Source organism: Mus caroli, unplaced genomic scaffold, assembly GCF_978045245.1.
Source record: "Mus caroli unplaced genomic scaffold, Mus_caroli_1 scaffold_9, whole genome shotgun sequence".
NCBI classification, from domain to species: Eukaryota; Metazoa; Chordata; class Mammalia; order Rodentia; family Muridae; genus Mus; species Mus caroli.
This window is the reverse complement of record NW_028227264.1, coordinates 116,870,345-116,882,334: the sequence shown is the minus strand read 5'-3', so window position 1 is coordinate 116,882,334 and position 11,990 is coordinate 116,870,345.

Here is an 11,990-nt window from a genome sequence, read left to right as displayed (position 1 = left end):
GGAAGATGGCACTTCAAGGCTTCCTTCAGCTATGGAGTAAGTTCAAGGCCATCCTGAGCAATATGGAGACCCTGTTTCTAAATAAAAAGGCCTGGGGGAGGGGGTATAGTTCAGTGGTTTAACCCACAAACCATAGTTAATCAGCCTATAGACTTTGGCCTGAAGACCACCTTGGTTCCTGAAACCATGCCCCAGGATCAAATGGGAAAATCAGCTATGACTGCTTTGAAACTGCCTTTCTCCTCAGTCCAGTGGCTTCCAAAAGTCCGTGTAACTCCAGCTCCAAGGAATCTGATGTGTCTGTCTTATGGCTTCCACAGTTACCTGCACACATAGCCGAGTATATACACTCACACAGACACACACATGCACACACACATATAAATAAAGTAATTGATCAATAATAAATAAGTAAAAATAAACAAATACATCTTACAGCAGAAAACAGAAGAGGAAACTTAAGCAGGCAGTGGCCTGTGACTCAGATGTTACCCTGAGAACAAGAGAGGTAAAAAAGCCTTTGGGTTTATCTAAAGATGGCTTCTTCCAAAACACAGGTTTTCCCACCCCAGTTCCAAGCTATCATAGACTAACTGGGTCTGGAATTTCAAACAGTAGAATGTGGAAGGGAAGGAAGGAATGGCAACGTTCAAACTTTGAACGTCTTTAGTTAGTGTTCTGCTGTGATCTCTCCTCGAAGGTGGCCCTAAGAGCTTGTTTGTCTTTTTGCCTGGAGACGCATGTCTACCCATGGAGTCCAGCAGGAAAGTGAGGTGCTGGCTGATACCCTCATTTCAGACTCCAAAACTGATGTGTTCATAAAAAGATAAAGAGAAGAGGGGATATGTTTGGTGGAGGCGTGGTGAGGTATGGGGGAAGGAGATGTCTCAGCAGGCCCATGCCAAGGCATCCCTTCCCCCTCAGGGATTAGCCACACAACCGTATAGTATAGAATAGAGTTATTCAGGGCATGGGGGGGGGGAGTTAAGAAGGTAGTAGAGACAGAGAAAGGGAGAGAGAGAGAGAGAGAGAGAGAGAGAGAAGAAGAAGAAGAAGAAGAAGAAGAAGAAGAAGAAGAAGAAGAAGAAGAAGAAGAAGAAGAAGAAGAAAGAAGAAGAAGGAAAGAAAGAAAGAGAGAAAGAAAGAAGAGAGAGAGAAGAAGAAGAAGAAGAAGAAGAAGAAGAAGAAGAAGAAGAGAAGAAGAAAAGAAAGAAGAAAGAAGGAAAGAAAGAAAGAGAGAAAGAAAGAAGAAAGAGAGAGAAAGAAAGAAAGAGAGAGAAAGAAAGAAAGAGAGAAAGAAAGAAAGAAGAAAGAAAGAGAGAAGAAGAAGAAAAGAAAGAAGAAGGAAAGAAAGAGAGAAAGAAAGAAGAAAGAGAGAGAGAGAAAGAAAGGAAGGAAGGAAGGAAGGAAGGAAGGAAGGAAGGAAGGAAGGAAGAATAGAGGAGTAGAGGCTGGCCATGAGCATGTGGAGAGAGAGGCAGGGGAAGGGAATGAGGGGTGGGGGGGAAGAGAAGCAGAGAAAGAGCAAGAGAGACACAAGAGACCAAAAGAGGACCGAGAGTGAGGAGAGGGGGCAAGCAGCCCCTTTTATAGTGGGTCAGACCTACCGGCTGTTGCCAGGTAACTGTGGGGTGGAGCTTAGGCAGAATGCTCTCAAAAACTATGAGAGAATAAACTTGTGTTATTCTAAACCACGCAGGGTACAGGGTGCTGTTAGTGCCGTCCTAGGAAATGAATGTAGGTATTACATAGAGCGTATGCCTCAAATTACTCAACCAGGCTTTGCTGTCATGGGAAAGGTGACTCTCTACCCACAGAGAAATCCCTAAGTCCGGCGACGCCTGCTTGGTGCAGAAACCCCCTCCTGAGGACAAGCTTCAGCCATCTATTTTGCCACATGAAACCAATCCTACCAGGATAACAACAGTTGGGTGGAGCTCGAGTGCCCGAGGATGTGAGGAAAAGGACACCCAAGAGATGTTAACGTCAAACGGTCTACGGAATTCTCAAACGGACTAAGGAACTCTGTATGGGACTGTCGAGGGGTCGGTTTATCCAGGACGTAAAGTACTAAATAAAGAAACGGTGCTCTAGTCCGAGTTCAGCCTAGCTATTGGTCCTCCAGGAGCCTAGAGAAAGTTCTGCCTGAGAAGCTCTGAGACAGAGAGAATGAGTGTCTACACCAGGCTGCCCCATGTACCCCGGAAAGGAGCTGCTTCATCAAGGGCCATCTGGGTCTACTTACCGTTAGATACTGCCCAAGTCGGCTTGGGCTACGGTTACAAAACGCCGTGAGTCAGCAGGCTTAAACAACAGAAAGGTGTTTCTCTCTCTCCGTTTTAAAGATTGATTGATTGATTGATTGATTTAATGTATACGTAGATGTAAACTGTAGCTGTCTTCAGACACACTAGAAGGTGGCACCAGATCCCATTACAGATGGTTGGGAGCCACCCTGTGGTTGCTGGGAATTGAACTCAGGACCTCTGGAAGAGCAGTCAGTGCTCTTAACCTCTGAGCCATCTCTCCAGTCCAGAAATCCGTTTCTCACAGCCAGTCCTCAGAGTGGGAAGGCCAAGCCCTGGATGCCAGCTAATGCTTTCAAGAGCTTTCTTCCCGGCATGTAGGTAACCATACTCCCTTTATGTTCTCATGGGACAGGAGTGCAGGTACTGCTCTCTCTCCCTCTGATTTTATTAGATTAGGACTCTAGCATCATTACCTGATTTATCTTTAGGCCCTCCTCCCCCAAGGTCCCCCTTTACACCTAAAATTACTTGGAGAAATATTTCAACATTTAATGAGAGGTAAGGATGTGATTCAGTCTATAGAAAAGTTGTCTTTAACTAACACAGACTAGATCGAGGGTACTCATGTATGAACACAATATCCACGATGAGGCCAGAAACTAAATATATTCTGGGAGCGTACATACAGAGCCCAATGTATGTCTTCTCCTTACTATCGTCTTCCAATCTTTTCATAAGTTAGCGAGTGCAGGGGACATGAAGAAGAAGGAGGGGGAGGAGGAGGAGGAAGAGGAGGGGGAGGAGGAGGAGGAAGAGGAGGGGGAGGAGGAGGAGAAGGAGAAAAGGAAAAGGAGAAGGAGAGAAGGAGAGAAGGAGGAAGAAGAAGGAGAAGGAGAAGGAGAAGGAGGAGGAGGAGAAGGGAACAAACTCAGAGGATGTCTGTCACCTCACAAGGACATAAAGTACTTGCATTTGCATAAATAAACTCATATGCAGACAGGGTTTCTCTGTGTAGCCCTGGCTGTCCTGGAACTCACTCTGTAGACCAGGCTGGCCTCAAACTCAGAAATCCGCAAAGGCGTGCGCCACCATGCCCGGCGGCATCTGTACTTCTTCTGTACCTGGTCTTTGTGCCAGATGATTGTATAAACATGGCTCCATGAACCACACTGCTCAACCTTGCTTAATGGGCCAGAAGCTGAGGCAGTGAAGTTAAGTCCGTGGCACAGGGTCGCGCATCTAGCACGTGCTAGGTTGGTACCTGACCCTCACATGGTGGCTCCAGAATACCCACCCCTTAACAATGCCAGTGAAGTGGCTGGGCAAAGCAACGATCCGAGGATGAAAGCAAGCAGTGTAGGATGTTTAAAACACAATAGAGGTATAGAGTCAGAAGAGCATTATGGGAGATGTATTCTTTTGGGTGGGCTATCTTCATGCTGTTAGTCTCCATAGGCTTTAACAGCCACATAGCAACTGGCTACACCAGACATAAACATAACTTGCATTGGAATGAGGCCTTATCTGTCCAGGGTGCTATGGACCGAGCTGCAAACTCTTTCTGGTCCCACTCTGCCCTCCTGAGCAGATCTGCTTGCCCTGAAATTTCATCTCCAAGGCCGAAAAGGAAGAAGAGGGTATTCCTTCCCCTTGCTCCTACTAACCAAGCCCCTGTGTGCCCAACAAGAGCCTCTTCTTCATGGCATGAATAGATGTGTAGAGAGGCAGGAGGCCAGGGCTTATGGGCTCAGGGATCTGTAAGATTTATTGGAGCTGCTGGTGAGAGCACCGCTGTTTCCGTGAACTGGACCAAAATGCTCTCAAATCGCGCTTTCAACAACAAAATAAATAGCCTCAGGTGTCCATCGACCTAAGGGGACCTGCTTGTAGTTCACAGAACTGCCAAACCGCTGGCTGGATCCTTGACAGATGAGTGGTTAGCTCTCAATCTGAAGTGAGAATATACACCGAGGAAGGAGACGAAAGTCTTTCTTTCCTTTTACATTTTTGCTTATGTGTTTGTTTGTTTATTTGTTTTTGAGACAAATTGTTTTGAGACAGATTGTTTTTGTTTTATACATTACAGTCATGTACCACACCATGCCGGGGTTGAAACAAATGCTTTTTAAAAAGAGAAGTACAAAGTCAGACTTCCTTGACCTTTCTTTGGCTCGTCGACCTGCTATTGAGCTCCTTTCTGGGAGAAGAAAACCAATCAGTGAGGCAAGGAAAGATTCTCACCATGTTGCCCATCAGACATGAGCGAGGGGAGAGAGACGATGTTCTGGGTGCTAGCTAGGAGGTGATACGCGTAATGGAACAAGTAAAAACAGGACAAAATAAGGAGAGTTCAAGGGGCTAATTCCAACCTTAACACGGTCACCAACACAGGGTCACGGAGAAGATGCTATTGTTTGTGGAAGAATTTAAAGGATAGCGAAAGGATTAACCACATGATTATCTGGGAACAGATACACTAGACAAAGAAAACAGCAAGAAAGGGAATTCCTGGCATGTTTGAAGAAGGAGACTAGAGCAAAGATAGGTAGGGGACAGAAGGACTCAGCGATGGGGGCTTGTAACCTTTAAAAAGGCTTCATTTTGTACGTAACAGGACTTTACTCCCAAAGAGATGGGACACAGTTCGGAAGTCTCCAGCTGCAGAAGCTGCATTGCAAGCTGACCTCATGGGAGCAGGTGAAATAGCAAAACCAGAGGCAAGGATTGCAGTCGCTGCGGATAGAGCAAGCCAGATAGAGCAAGCTGCAGGAGGTGCACGTCTCCAGACCTAGGTCGGGTGCGAACGTGCATCACAGACAGACGCGGGAGTTATTGGCATACAGATGGCATTAAAATCAAGGGAACGAGTGTAGAGACTGGCAACTGGTCCTTCGAGCACCCATACCAGTGGGAAAAGGAAGAGACCAAGTTGTAATGAGTTAAGGGGGTAGGAGGAAAAGGCAAACGCTAAATTTTGGGAAATCGGAGTGAGAAAAATAGACTAAGAAAAAGGCACATAGCCGCTGTATCAAATACCACCGCGAAGCGAAACCAGATGAAGTCTGAGATTTACCACTAGATTTAGGCACATGGAGACTTTGTTGACGCTTTAAGAGGATGATGGAGGCAAAGCCAGTGTAGAACTGGTTGACAAGTGGATGAATACATACACATATGTGAAAATTATATATAAATTATATCACCATCACCATGAAGTTGACTTAAAAGCTTGTCTTAGTCAGGGTTTCTATTCCTGCACAAACATCATGACCAAGAAGCAAGTTGGGGAGGAAAGGGTTTATTCAGCTTACACTTCCATACTGCTGTTGATCACCAAAGGATGCACCTGGAACTCAAGCAGGTCAGGAAGCAGGAGCCAATGCAGAGGCCATGGAGGGATGCTCTTTACTGACTTGCTTCCCCTGGCTTGCTCAGCCTGCTCTCTTATAGAACCAAAGCTACCAGCCCAGAGATGGTCCCACCCACAAGGGGTCTTTTCCCCTTGATCACTAATTGAGAAAATGCCTTACAGTTGGATCTCATGGAGGCATTTCCTCAACTGAAGCTCCTTTCTCTGTAATAACTCCAGCTGTGTCAAGTTGACACAAAACTAGCAAGTACAATTGACCCCTTGTCAACTTGACACACAAACACATCACTAATAAGCCTTAACCCTTACATTCTTATTCATCCCCAAGGTCTAAATAACTTTAAACGTCCCACAGTCTTTACATATTCTTAAATTTTCAATCTCTTTAAAATATCCGTCTCTTTTAAAATCCAAAGTCTTTTTACAATTAAAAGTCTCTTAACTGTGGGCTCCACTGAAATAGTTCTTCCTTCAAGAGGGAAAATATCAGGGCACAGTCACAATCAAAAGCAAAAAAGCAATCTCCAACCATCCAATGTCTGGGATCCAACTCACGATCTTCTGGGCTCCTATAAGGGCTTGGGTCACTTCTCCAGCCATGTCCTTTGTAGCACACACGTCGTCCTCTGGGCTCCAGATGTCTGTACTCCACTGCTGTTGCTGCTCTTGGTGGTCATCTCATGGTACTGGCATCTCCAAAACACTGCATGACCCCTTCAGTCCTGGGCCGTCAATTGCAACTGAGGCTGCACCTTCACCAATGGCCCTCCATGGCCTGTCACAGTGCCTAGCCTCAGCTGCTCTGCGTGACCCCTTCATGCCTTCAAAACCAGTACCACCTGGGTAACCCTTACACATTACCAAGTCCCACTGCAGCAGGAGTACAACCTTGGCTATCTCTGGAACACAGCCTCTTTGTGCTTTCAGAAAACACTTCCCAGAAGATGTCACCTCAGTGATGCTGGTCTCTTCTTAATCACCACTAATTTCTTAGCTCCAGCTAACCAGCATCAATAGTCCCAGTAACACAAAGTTTTTGCTTTAGTAGTTCTGGTATCTTGTTAATCACAGCTAATTCGTCAGCCCCAGCTAACCAGAACTACAGAATCTTCACAATCAAAACAATGATGAAAATAGTCTTTAATTTTCCCTCTGAAATTTCACAAGCCAGACCTCTATCTTCTGCACTGTTCTCAACATTATCTTCCAAGCTCCTACACAACATTCGACAGAGCTCTTAACACCGAATGGATCTTCTGGCCCAAAATTCCAAAGTCCTTCCACAGTTCTCCCCAAAACATGGTCAGGCTGTCACAGGAATACCCCACTATGCTGGTACCAATTTGTCTTAGTCAGGGTTTCTATTCCTGCACAAACATCATGACCAAGAAGCAAGTTGGGGAGGAAAGGGTTTATTCGGCTTACATTTCCATACTGCTGTTGATCACCAAAGGATGCAGGACTGGAACTCAAGCAGATCAGAAAGCAGGAGCTGATGCAGAGGCCATGGAGGGATGTTCTTTACTGACTTGCTTCCCCTGGCTTGCTCAGCCTGCTCTCTTATAGAACCAAGGCTACCAGCCCAGAGATGGTCCCACCCACAAGGGGCCTTTCCCCTTGATCACTAATTGAGAAAATGCCTTACAGTTGGATCTCATGGAGGCATTTCCTCAACTGAAGCTCCTTTCTCTGTGATGACTCCAGCTGTGTCAAGTCAACACAAAACTAGCCAGTACAAAGCTCAACGAAAAGGGAAGAGCTATAATCAAACCAAACTCTGGACACATAAATCCAGCAATAAAACAAAAAAAGGAGTCTAAAATTATGTTGTGTTCATTGTGTGGGCTTCCGTAGACTAAGCAAGCCTCAGCAGACTACAAATTCCAGGGTCACACGGGGCCTAGGGCCAGTTTTCATAAGGTTTTGCAGGACGCCCTGGATCCTGTGTTTACCCACTGTGTATAGCTGCTTTTGTGAACAGAGATGTGGTTGCGATAGACTTTATGGCTCCCAGAGCTTAAAGTATTTACTATCTGATTTTTACACATAGTTTGCCAATCCCTGGTCTGGGATGATCAGAATGAGTCAACCGCTGCTATTTGTAACAGAATGGATCAATTCCCTAAGTATAATGTTGAGAGCCTGAAGCAGGGTAGACTGGAGTCTTCCCTGGAAGCACCTAGTTGTATAAATCTCAAAAAAAAAAAAAAAAAAAAAATGTGCTGCCGGTGCCAGCATGCGGTTTCCCTGAAACTAAGGACAAAGCAGCCTCAGGAGGTGACCTTCTGGGTTACTGATAAGAGCCTGTTTCTCGATCGAGGTGTGTGTGCGTGGGAGGGGCGGGGGGGCAAGTTATGAGGAATGCTCGTTCTGTGAAAATTAACCCACACACTTAGGACTTTGGACACGTTTCTAAATGTCCAAATAAAAGGTACTAAAAATTAAGTGTGCCTGGGGAAACCGGACTCAGTTTCTCCCATGAAGTTTTGCTGCAGGGAGACAGCCACGAAAGAGCACACAACAGAGACCAGCGCAGCAAAGAGCTTTGTTTCTTTTTTTCTTTTTTAAGCTGGGAAAATTACTTTTCTCCTTTGGCAGCAGGCATAGCTCCTTCCACCACCATGAAAGGCAACAGGAGAGATGACATCTGCAGTTCTGTGGGTCACATTCGACGGGCACAAAACGTTCCCGTTCCTTTAAGCCAGTGGCTCTCACCCTTCCTGAAACTATAATACAGTTCCTCAGGTTGGGGTGATCCCCCAACCATAAAACCATGTCATCGCTGTTTCCTAACGGTCATTTTGCTGCTGTTACGAATTGGAATGTAAGTACTTGATGTGCAGGGTGTCTTTACAGAACACCGTTTGGGGCTCAAGCTTGCACTCAGTGCTCCTGACGAAAGCAACAACTTTCTGCGTTTCTAACAAGATGCTACAGAGCTGCTGAGAGCAGCCAGAGTGGTCAGTTACATTTCCTGTGACCACGTCAGGATTGTGCCCAAGGTTTCTGCATTTGTTAGCTTGGATGCACCTAATAAAATGGCTTAAGTCACAGAAACTTGTGGTATCCAGTCCTAGGAACTAGGGCTGAGATGGAGGTACAGTGGTTCCTTCTGGGAGTTTTGAGGGAGTCTGTTCTTGCCTTTCCTGGGCCTTCTTCCACTGGAGCCTCTCTCTACCTTGTGGTCACGTGATGTTTTCCACTGATATATGACTGCTGTCTTAGCTTGGGTTTAACTACTGTGAACAGACACCATGATCAAGGCAAGTCTTATAAAGAGCAACATTTAATTGGGGCTGGCTTACAGCTTCAGAGGTTCAGTCCATTATCTTCAAGGCGGGAACATGGCAGCATCCAGGCAGGCATGGTGCAGGAGGAGCTGAGAGTTCTACATCTTCATCTGATGGCTGCTAGCAGAAGACTGGATTCCAGGCAGCTAGGATGAGGGTCTTAAACCCACACCCACAGTGACATACCTATACCAACAGGGCCGCACCTTCTAAAAGTGCCACTCCCTGGACTAAGCATCTACAAACCATCACAACTGCTGTGTTCAATTTTCTCCTTTTTAAAGGCACCAGCCATAGTGAATCAAGGGCCACCATACACCATCATGTGACTTTCAAGGTGACCCAGTTCAATCCATAACCGTCTATTGATGTTGCACCAATGTCTGCCTTGACAGTAACAGCTTAGGGAACTACAGAGCTGTCAGGATTTAAGGGTAAGCAGGACGGTGCGTGTCCATGGCCCATCCTCCTGTCTGTGAACCTCGACATTGTCTTTGATTCAACCTTTGTGAACTGTTTCAGGAAGCAGAACCTTGAAGCATAAGAGGAAGTGTGGAGTGGTGAGAACTAAGGGACTTTTGGGGTGAGGTGTTGCCTCTGCACCAAGGATTACACATACCAAACACATACTTGTCTTTCATAGCGTTAAAATAGCTCCACTGTGAGATTTGGAGTCTATAGGCCTAGAACCTAGGAATCTTCATTTGAGAGAGCTTTCAGCTGATTCTAATGTCACATTTAACTTTTTGAAAATATTTAGTTGGTTTTAGGTGTGTGAGTGTTTTGCTTGCATATATGTATGTGCACCACATGCGTGTAGCGCCGCCTGAGGAAGTCAGAGTCTCTGGAAATGGAGTTATGGACAGTTGTGAGCCTGTCCGGTGTGGATGCAGAAACGCAAACCTACCTGTTCTACAGGAACAAGTGTCCCTAACCACTGATCCACCACCTCTCCGGCCCCATCTGATGGCATGTGATTATAACAGTTTCCCTGAGAAGATGATGGTGTGCGGTGTGGGGAAGGCAAAGCATCAGGGCATAAGCTGGGTAATTTCTGTGATGCCCTTTCACTTTGCAAACTCTCAAATGTGGTGTCAATAAACAGTGCAAATTATGACAAGGTATGGTGGCACAAACCTTCATCTCAGCATTTGGGAGGCAGAGGCAAGTGGATCTCTGTGAGTTCAAATCTGGCCTGGTCTACATAGTGAATTCTAGGACAGCCAGGGCTATGTGAAGAGAGCTTGTCTCAAACTAACCAACTAACTAACTAACTAACTACCTAACTAACAAAATGTGATTTACAGACTTTTCCTACTCTTCCATTTTGTATCTTTGGTGTAGGAGCTGTGTAAGAAACAGTTTGTTATATAATTTATAACACTCGTGATGTGGTTAACTGGCTAACTGGCTTTAACTAATATTTAGTCCTATGGGAGATGGGTGCTTGAAGGTGACCACCATTAGCCAAGTTACATATGGGCCCAGAAAGGTGGTATAAGGATGTTGTTGTGGAAGATCTGAAGACTTCAAAACGTTGCCTGGGTGATTTAAAACTCCTAGGAGAGTGAGGCATGCTGGGCTACTGCTGTTGGATAATTTGTAAGGACACATTTAAGAGAGGCTATGAGTAAATATTGTAATGGTAGGAAGAAGGCATTGGCTTGAGCAAGACTGGGCCTTGCCATCCAGAGGGAGTGGGCAGAGCCATAGAACCTTGAGGTCAAAGCTGAGAAGGCTCACAGAAATGGCTAGGATCACCGCCTCACTATCTAGGCCAAATGGAGTCTATAAATGGTGGAGCCAGGGAGTTCTGAGCATTTAAAAAAGACAGAGAAGTAAAAACAGGACTTAAGTATAATAAGAGGATTACAATGGATCAAATGAAAACAGAGACGAGAAACGTGAGATGCTGTCCCTTAAGCCAATGTCTAGACTAGATAATGTCTCCTTTCTCCCTCGCAGGTCACAGATACTACCTCACTTCGGTTGTAGCCGTACTTCCCCACTTCTGAGGCAAGCCCACGGTCCTGAAGCAGCAGTGTGCGCACAGGGCAAAGAGCAGGTCTTTTCTGAATGGCCATATGTGGTGGGCACCTCTTCTTGTGGTGCAGTAATGTGGCAGGCAGAAGGGGAAACAAGAAACCCAAAAGAGTGTTTGGTGAATGTAATGAAAGTGGTCAGTGCCACTCAGTTAGCCAGGATCCTTCATAGTTAGACTGCTTGACAATACTTTGACTATGGCAGCCTCAACTGCATAGCTCTTCATAGCGCTGATAGCATCTTGGCCTCCTGTCTGCAGCAAGATCATCACAGGTAAGATCTGACTATCACTGGGCAGATATTTTGGAGACAAAAACCTGATCATGCCCTTTCTTCCTTATGACCCTCACCATCCACCTATGAATCCTTCCTTACACAGCGTGTTCCAGGTTAACAACTGAAGAGGACAAATGGCCACCAGAGTGGATATGTCAGCTTAATTAACAATATTTAAAAAGTTGGAAACGGGATGGGGAAATGGCTCAGCAGTTAAGAGCCCTGGCTGCTCTCCCAGAGGACCCAGGTTCAATCCCCAGCAACCACGTAATGGCTCACAACTGCCTAGAACTAGTTCTAGAGGACCTGACACATTTCTCTGCTTTCCTGGGGTTCTGCACACATGTGATACACAGACTTACTTGTAGGCTAAACACCTACATATACTAAATAATACAAATGATTTCTTTTGGACTAGAGAGATGGCTCAGAGGTCAAGAGCACTGGCTACTCTTCCAGAGGTCCTAAGTTCAATTCCTAGCATCCACGTAGTGGCTCACAACCATCTGTCATGGGATCTGATGCCCTCTTCTGGGGTGCATTAAGACAGTGTACTCATATATGTAAAATAAATAATTCCTTAGAAAATGAATTCCTTTGTAACTTCGAAACAAACCAAACCCCTACGATAAATGGCAGAGCGAAGCAAATTCTGCTTCATCTACATGCTGGAATACTCTGTACCCACATGAACTGATAAGAATCTGTTTTATTCTGAGGCACAAGAGTGCTTTGAAGATGCGTGGAAGAAGGCTTAGTTAA